Below are 8,175 nucleotides of genomic sequence, written 5' to 3' on the forward strand. Positions count from 1 at the left end.
TAAACAATATTTTTATATGACCCCACAAAAAAAATCGAGCGGTGTCAAGTCTGGGGACCACGCTGGCCAGGGTACAGGACCTCCCCGCCCAATCCACTGCGGGAGACGGTCGTTCAGATGGGAACGTACATTTCGAGCAAAATGTGCGGGTGCTCCATCGTGCTAGAAAGTCATCCCGTGTTCCATCACGAGTCTCACGTATTGTGTCACTGGCAGGGCCATCAGAACGTCACCCAAGTCTTCTGTTAGGAATCTTAAATAATTGGCCCCATTCAGACTTGCCGGCAAAAACACTGGACCGATGACGGCACAACCTATTATACCAGCCCACACGTTAATCCGCCACTGGTGTTGAAAATTTGATTCCCTTGATACGCGGGGATTCAAATGAGTCCAAAAATGTTCATTATGCATATTGATAAGACCCGCACGCGTAAATGACGCCTCGTCTGTCCACAGTACCGACGAAGCGAAGTCGGGAGACCTCCCAACCTGGTCGCGGTAACAGCGGCAAAATGCCAAACGTAGATCATAGTCCGCTTGTAACAGCTCCTGCGTTCTTTGAAAATGGTATGGGTGCTGGCCATCATCCCGTAGCACACGCCACACACTCATATGGTTCACACCACCAAAGGCTGCCGCAGCACGACGAGTACTTGTCTTTGGATTGCCGAGAAAATGTTCCAAAACATCTGCCTCGAATTCTGGGTCTCGTGAACTCGGCCGGCCTTCAGAACTGGAACCACGGAACGATCCACTATTATGAAGTCTCATAACCATCTTCCTGAAGCATTCCACAGCAGGAAATGGTCGACGTCGATTTTCTGGGACGCCATCAATAAACTTTGCCCAATAAATTTGGCGAGGCTGGCGCAAGCTCCCATCGGCTGCGCCTACGCACAACATCATCTCTTAGTAATCACTATTGCTTAAGCGTGACATAGTTTAAATAAACACAAAAACAAGACACAAACAAAACGATGACACCTATTTAGTCCTCACAACGCAAACGGCAATTACAGACTGTTACAAAAAATTAAAAAATAGCACCTCTGCCTCAGCGGCGGCACATCAAAGGACGCCGACTGAAACGCAAATTTTGGAATATAGGGTAACGTTTTCATAATGTACCTACAGGGTGAAATTAAAATTATTACCATCCTTTTGAAATAAGACCCTTCTCCTGATACAAATTACATCATTACATACACATTAAACGAATACCTATATCCTACGTCTACGACCTTCAACGTTGCACTGCATACGCCTTTGTTTGTAAACAAGCTCTGACCATCACCCGTACCACTTCCACATAATGCAAGAACTGACTGAGTGATTACGGATATACTGCACTAAGGAGGCAGTCACCCATCGGAAACTCACGACGTCCGAAACGAAAGCCTAACACACTAACCACTACACCATGGAGGCAGTCGACTATAGGAATCAAATCCACGACCTCCGAAACGAAAGCCTAACACTCTAACCACTACACCATGGAGGCAGTCGACTATAGGAATCAAATCCACGACCTCCGAAAACAAAGCCTAACACTAACCACTACACCATGGAGGCAGTCGACTATGGGAATCAAATCCACAACCGCCGAAACGAAAGCCTAACACTCTAACCACTACACCATAGAGGCAGTCGACTATGGGAATCAAATCCACGACTTCCGAAAAGAAAGCATAACGCTCTAACCACTAGACTATGGAGGCAGTCGACTATGGGAATCAAATCTACGACATCCGCAAAGAAAACCTAACACTCTAACAACTACCCCATAGAGCCAGTCAACTATGAGAATCGAATCCACGACCTCCGAAACGAGTCTAACATTAACCACTAATCCACATCACCATGTATAAAATCAAATGCTGGCGGCGAAAATCAAAGGTGATATTTTTGCCGCCAAAGTTGCCGCCAAAGGCTTGCGACTTCGCTACGATTACGTATCGCGTACGCAAGGCGACTAATCTTGATACTTTGTTTATTTAGGTAAGATTTTTTATGGTTTTACACTATTGCTAATTTAAACTATTCTAAAATATTTCTTTAGATGAGTAGATATTATTAGGAAGTAAGAACCTTAATAGATTCAACGGATATTAATTATTTCAATTTCACCATGTAATAAACCCATACCCAGAAAGTTGTCGTGTGTAGATAAGTCAAATTAAGCGTAAGCCTGTTGTTAGAAACGTGCGCTCAGCAATAGACGTATGTAAGTTAGTAAAGTACTATTTTTTGCACAAGGTTTAGTCCACTGCACTTGCATAGTAAGTACTGGTTGGAAACTTGACATTCTCGCATCTTTGAAGATTTCGGCAATTATCTCCGAAATCCAAGTTTTCTCACGATATTTTCATTTCCAAGCAAGTGATGAAAATTTATTTTATTTTTATTTTTTATTTTTTATTTATGGCACAATGTACAGACATCAGATACAGAAAGTGAGGAAAATAAAAACACTTAAAAATTAATACAACAGGCATATCTGTGCCCAATTATTACTGTGCTCAACATTCATTTTAAAACATTTAGATATACTTAAACAGACACTAAATCAATCATAAAAAAAAATTAAATTAAATTAAAATTACAATAATTAATTCGTGGTCAACGATCAAAACTAATTTCTTGACGTTTACCGACCTTCAGGTTGCACCTTTACGATGAAAGTGTCCCAATACAAAATTTCAACTTTTTGGGAATAAAAAAGAAAATAAGATTTCAAGTTTTTTCATATTTTCATATTATTTTATTTATTACCTACTCTTGAAGTACTAAAGGTGATGGCCTTATTAGTCTTTGAAAATAATGAGGAAAAATGGAACTTTACAACTGAAAATTGTTTCTGCTCATTTTAATGTTCAACAATTTAAAAACATAATTTACAAAAACTAGTCGCCAATAGGTCTTTTTTTTAACGATTTTTTGTTATCATTTAACGTATTAAGAATTAAGTCTTTTTAATGTTCATCAGCTAAGCAAGATGTCATAACCCTTGATATTGTTTTGTGGTCCCTGTTTCACAATTAAAAAAGAAGAAAGTCCACGAAACAAAAAAGTAAGTCCCTTTAAAAAGTAAGTTACTAAAAAATTTTTTTTTTTAATATTAAGCGACGGGTCGAACAAGTCGTGTACCTGGTGGAAAGCGTCACGCCTGTCCATAACAGTAGCACTGCCGCTCGAAGGCTACTGCTACGGCGTCCATCTCTCTGAGACATAGTTGACAAGTCCCATGTGCCTGTAATTTCACCAGCACCCTTACCCTTCAAAACTGTAACACGGTAATGTGGCAGTACTACCCTGGACGAACTCACAAGGAGCTCTACTGCTACTAGTGATTTTTGAATATGATTTTCGGAACGAAAATGGCTCAAATGCTAATCCGTCAGTGGCAGCGTGTTGTCTTTGCAAATGCAGATTCAACAATAAATGCGGCGTTAATATTTCGACGCGGGAGTAGAATTTTTAAACTGAAAGAACAAAATGAAAGGGACCTTTATGAATCAGTGCTATTCGAGCTTTAATTGCACAATTTCATCTTCACCACAGTGTGACTAATGTAACAAAATATTTTTTTAAGATGGTTTTACGGTATAAACTCATTTTTTAATTTTTTGATTTGGGTCGCTTTCATTGTAAGGGTGCGAAGTATTAGTCGGATAATTGCGTCATATTGCGTCATGCGTTAGAAGAAACATACCGACGCCGCCATGCGTTAGAACAGTACCGACGGATAGAAAGAGACAAATTTCATTCATTAAAATACAATAGATGAATGCGTATGGTAAAAAGAAACAGAGATAACTTTAAATATGTGTTTTTTAGAGGACATTAGTTTTATTAATGGATATTAAATGGAAATTTGTGTATTTTGTATGTTTGAAGATATGAAGTTAACGAAACCATATTACGTTATTATGTACTAAGTTTTAAATAATAGTTTTATTATGAACTAGTGTATTTTGGCAAAGTAATCGATAATATTTATTTTTCATTAAATGTTCACACGCATATTACATGAATAAAATAATAATAAATTTAGTAAATTATAACATAGTAATAAGAATATGGCATTAAGTACTTTATCATTTACAATAACATGCCTGAATTTCACAATTTTTTCAAGTTACGTAATTTGGTTGTATTATGATACTCAATAGAGATGTGATGTGACTATTTATTTTCGTTAAATGACATCAGCTGATCGAAACTGTTCATGGCGAAATTTCCATAAATAACGTAGTTTGTACTAAAACAACTTTGCTAAATAGTTTCATACCATTAACTGAATCCGACCTTCAAATATGACTACACCTTGCTGTTACACCCTGTATATTATATATCAACAAAATGTCATGTTGTTCTGTTTCTGGAATAATCAGCAAGGGAAAAGCTAGTACATGATAATTGTTGATTTCCGATAATTGATTTTTACAACTATTTCCATTATTTCTGTGTTAAAATTGCTTGATAGATTCATTTGCTTAAGAAAGCCCTGGAATTAACGGGAATACTTTAAAAAAGTTTTAAAGAAGTTTAAAAAATGTGTGTTGACATTTATAATAATATACCACTCGAGATTAAATTATCAGACTTGTGTTTGTTTAGGCATACTTTGGTTACAGTAAACTAAAGAAACAAAAATTCAAGCCATACATTTGCATGTCGATAATGACTTATCGATAGATTATGGTACAACACTAAAGAAATCCGCCATTTGTAACTTTCAAATTTTGGTAATATGCACGTTGATTCTGTACTTAGGGCAGCTCCTTTCTTTTATTTTTTTCCATCCTCTAAGGTATAGACAGCCTATTTGCCTTGCCTTGCCTTGTTCGGTGTCACTCGCCTAGCTGACCGAGTGAAGGCGAGCGTCAACGTGTATAGAGTTCATTCGGCTTATCACAAACCAAAGGCGCTCGACCAATAGCGTTCACACGTTAGTCCGTCCGCATATGAAATGCATACTGGTTTTATAACTCTATTCAAAAAAAAATCAAAACACAAAATAAAGAAGTATATATTATATATCAACAAAATGTCATGTTGTTCTGTTTCTGGAATAATCAGCATCCACCACGTTCGTTTTTGTCATTTCTTTTTTGCAACTTTATTGCGGGGATTCACTGACATGATAATTATAGGCGCCCATTAATAAATAGCAGCAGCTACAATAACTTCTACGTCATCCTTCCCGTTTCAACGCACAATAAAAACTGACAGCGACCAAGTTTAAAAATGTGTGTTGACATTTATAATAATATACCACTCGAGATTACATTATCAGACTTGTGTATGTTTAGGCATACTTTGGTTACAGTAAACTAAAGAAACAAAAATTCAAGCCATACATTTGCATGTCGATAATGACTTATCGATAGATTATGGTACAACACTAAAGAAATCCGCCATTTGTAACTTTCAAATTTTGGTAATATGCACGTTGATTCTGTACTTAGGGCAGCTCCTTTCTTTTATTTTTTTCCATCCTCTAAGGAATTAATGTAACATTGACATGTGTCCTAACGAAATATTTTCTTTCATAAAATCGCAATAAAGAGCTTTCAAAGCTGGCTGATTTTTGAATCTACGCTCGATAGATAAAAGACAATGTATTGCTCTAGCCAGCAAGTCACCCAGAACATGGGGTGATTGTTTGAGTGGTATCCTAACACAAAACCGACCATCCTCTAGTTTAGTAGTGTTTTGGACAAAATGTTCTTCACACTTAGTTTCTTCATCAGAATATGAAGATGACTGATTTGGGACTTCTTCTAATTCCCAGAACCGCGATAAAAGATTTTGAACATCATCTCCGGATGTGGGATCGTGTGAAGAACTGACATTACATCTTGCAATGGTAACTGTAACTGATGGTGAACGTGATACTTGGCCACTATTAATCAACGGACCTGAAACTAGCCACCCTAGCCTAGATTCAAACAGTATTGGTTTGCCCTCACCTAAATTGATTTTTTGTCGCCCCAGTAGGTCCCAGAAAACATCTGCTCCTATTATTAAATCTACCGACGATGGCGTGTGGAAATGAGGATCAGCTAAACAAATATCACTTGGAATACTTAAATTATTTATGGATAATTTATGACTTGGTACATCGTCCGTAATGTATGGCAAAGTAAAACAGTAAAGATTATTAGTGAAGTTTTCATACAATGATTTTACTAATTTTTGATTTAGAATTATTAATGCCTTGGACAGACTCATTCACCTGTAGGGTAGGTAAATTTAATAATTCACATAGTTTATCTGTCATTATACAAGAAGTACTGCCAGTGTCCAGTATTGCTCGAGCGAGATGTTCACAATTATTCTTAATAGAACTTGATTTTTAATTTTTATTACTAAGATAATGTGTAGCACGTGCAGGTAGTGTTATATTACTATTGGGCTTATTTTCAGCTGAATTAATGCCTACAGTAACAGTGCTATCAGTTTGTAAATGAGACACATTAGGTATAGAATTCAGTGAAGCACCTGCTACATGGATCAGCGAATTATGCTTACGCTTACATATTTTGCAGCCACTAGATTTGCAATGATTCGCGTAATGACCGGACCGGACCGTAAACAGTTGAAACATACCTTGTATTGAGGGAGGAGGTTAAGGCGTTTCTTATTGTTGAGACCAAGAAACTGTGGACAGTTGAATAAATTATGTTTATCACTACAGTATGGGCATGACAATTTTGATAAAGTGGTATTATTTTTATTTTTTTGTAGTGGTGTTTCACTGCTCATCGATATCATTGTTTTATGTTTAATGAATTTAGAAGTGCAATTATTATTAGACTGATTGCGAGTTAAATCGAGTGTTTACAAAAAAACTGCACGATTTCTCAAGAACTCAAGGAAAATTTGTAATGTAATTGGTTTATGTTTATCTAAATGACCTTTTTCTGCTTCCCACAGTCGATATGTCCTCGAATCTAATTTTTGGGTAACTATATGAATTATCAACGTATCCCAAGACTTAATTGGCTCGCCTAATGACTCTAACGCACATAGATTTTTGTTCAAAGTGTCAATGATATTCTTAATGTTATCTGACGATTCTTTATTGACCGTTTCAATATTAAATAAGGCTGCCACATGATTTTGAATGAGAAGACGCTTGTTATCAAACCTTTCGCATAATAAATTCCACGCAATCAAATAGTTGTTAGCTGAAAATTCAATAGCCTGTATGACGACAGCAGCCGTCCCCTCCAAGGAAGCTCGGAGGTAATGAAACTTATTTATATCATCGATTTAGTCATTCAAATGTATAAGGCTTGAAAACGTGTCATGGAACTCTAACCACTTGTCATACGTGCCGCTAAACTTAGTACGTGCCGCTAAACTTAGGTAGTTGGATGGTAGGTAACTTAACCAGTCTATTATTGCTAACGCGAGAAAACTTGTCATCATTAACGACATCATTATGTCTCGCGAGTAATTCCTGTGCCCTCGCAACAAGTTTAAAATATAAGGCTTCAAAATCCTTACGTTCCAATGACTGTGTATTCATGTGTTCAGCTAAACATTCCAACCTTAACTGAATCTCATCATATTGCGAATAAACTAGTTCAATCTTAGCCAGACGTAACTGCAGTTCGTTAATCTGGGTTTGCGTTAAAGGTTCCTTTTTAATTTCCTCTAAATAATTGGAAAATACCGTTAATCGACCTTTGTAACTTGCTCGTCTTTTAACAAGCTCCTTTTCTTCCTTCTCAGTCATTCTTTGGGAAACAGGTAACTGAACTGAAATGGAACAAGTCTAAATTTTAATAAATATTATTAACTATCGTTAATTACAATAGAATAAATACCTAAATGGCTTACTAAATTGCTAATACCAATATTTAATTATGAACTCTTGCTTTCAAATTTATATTTCTTCTAATGTGAGGATATACATATACATAATCTATTGATAACTACAACAAACAACCGTAGTAGGTACCATTAAACTTTGATAATTAGTTTTATGCACTATGCACAATAAAATTAATAGAACTGTTGTGTTTACTATTCACATACAGTTAAACAAATTATGAACTTTATTACAATTAAGATAAAATGTATCAAAATACAAAGCATGTATTATTTGATAGGTTTTTATACATATTGCACACTTAGTTAACAATGAAAAATTGAATA

This window comes from Hyposmocoma kahamanoa, unplaced genomic scaffold (genome assembly GCF_003589595.1).
Source record: "Hyposmocoma kahamanoa isolate Upper Pololo Valley unplaced genomic scaffold, ASM358959v1 66, whole genome shotgun sequence".
Lineage (NCBI taxonomy): Eukaryota > Metazoa > Arthropoda > Insecta > Lepidoptera > Cosmopterigidae > Hyposmocoma > Hyposmocoma kahamanoa.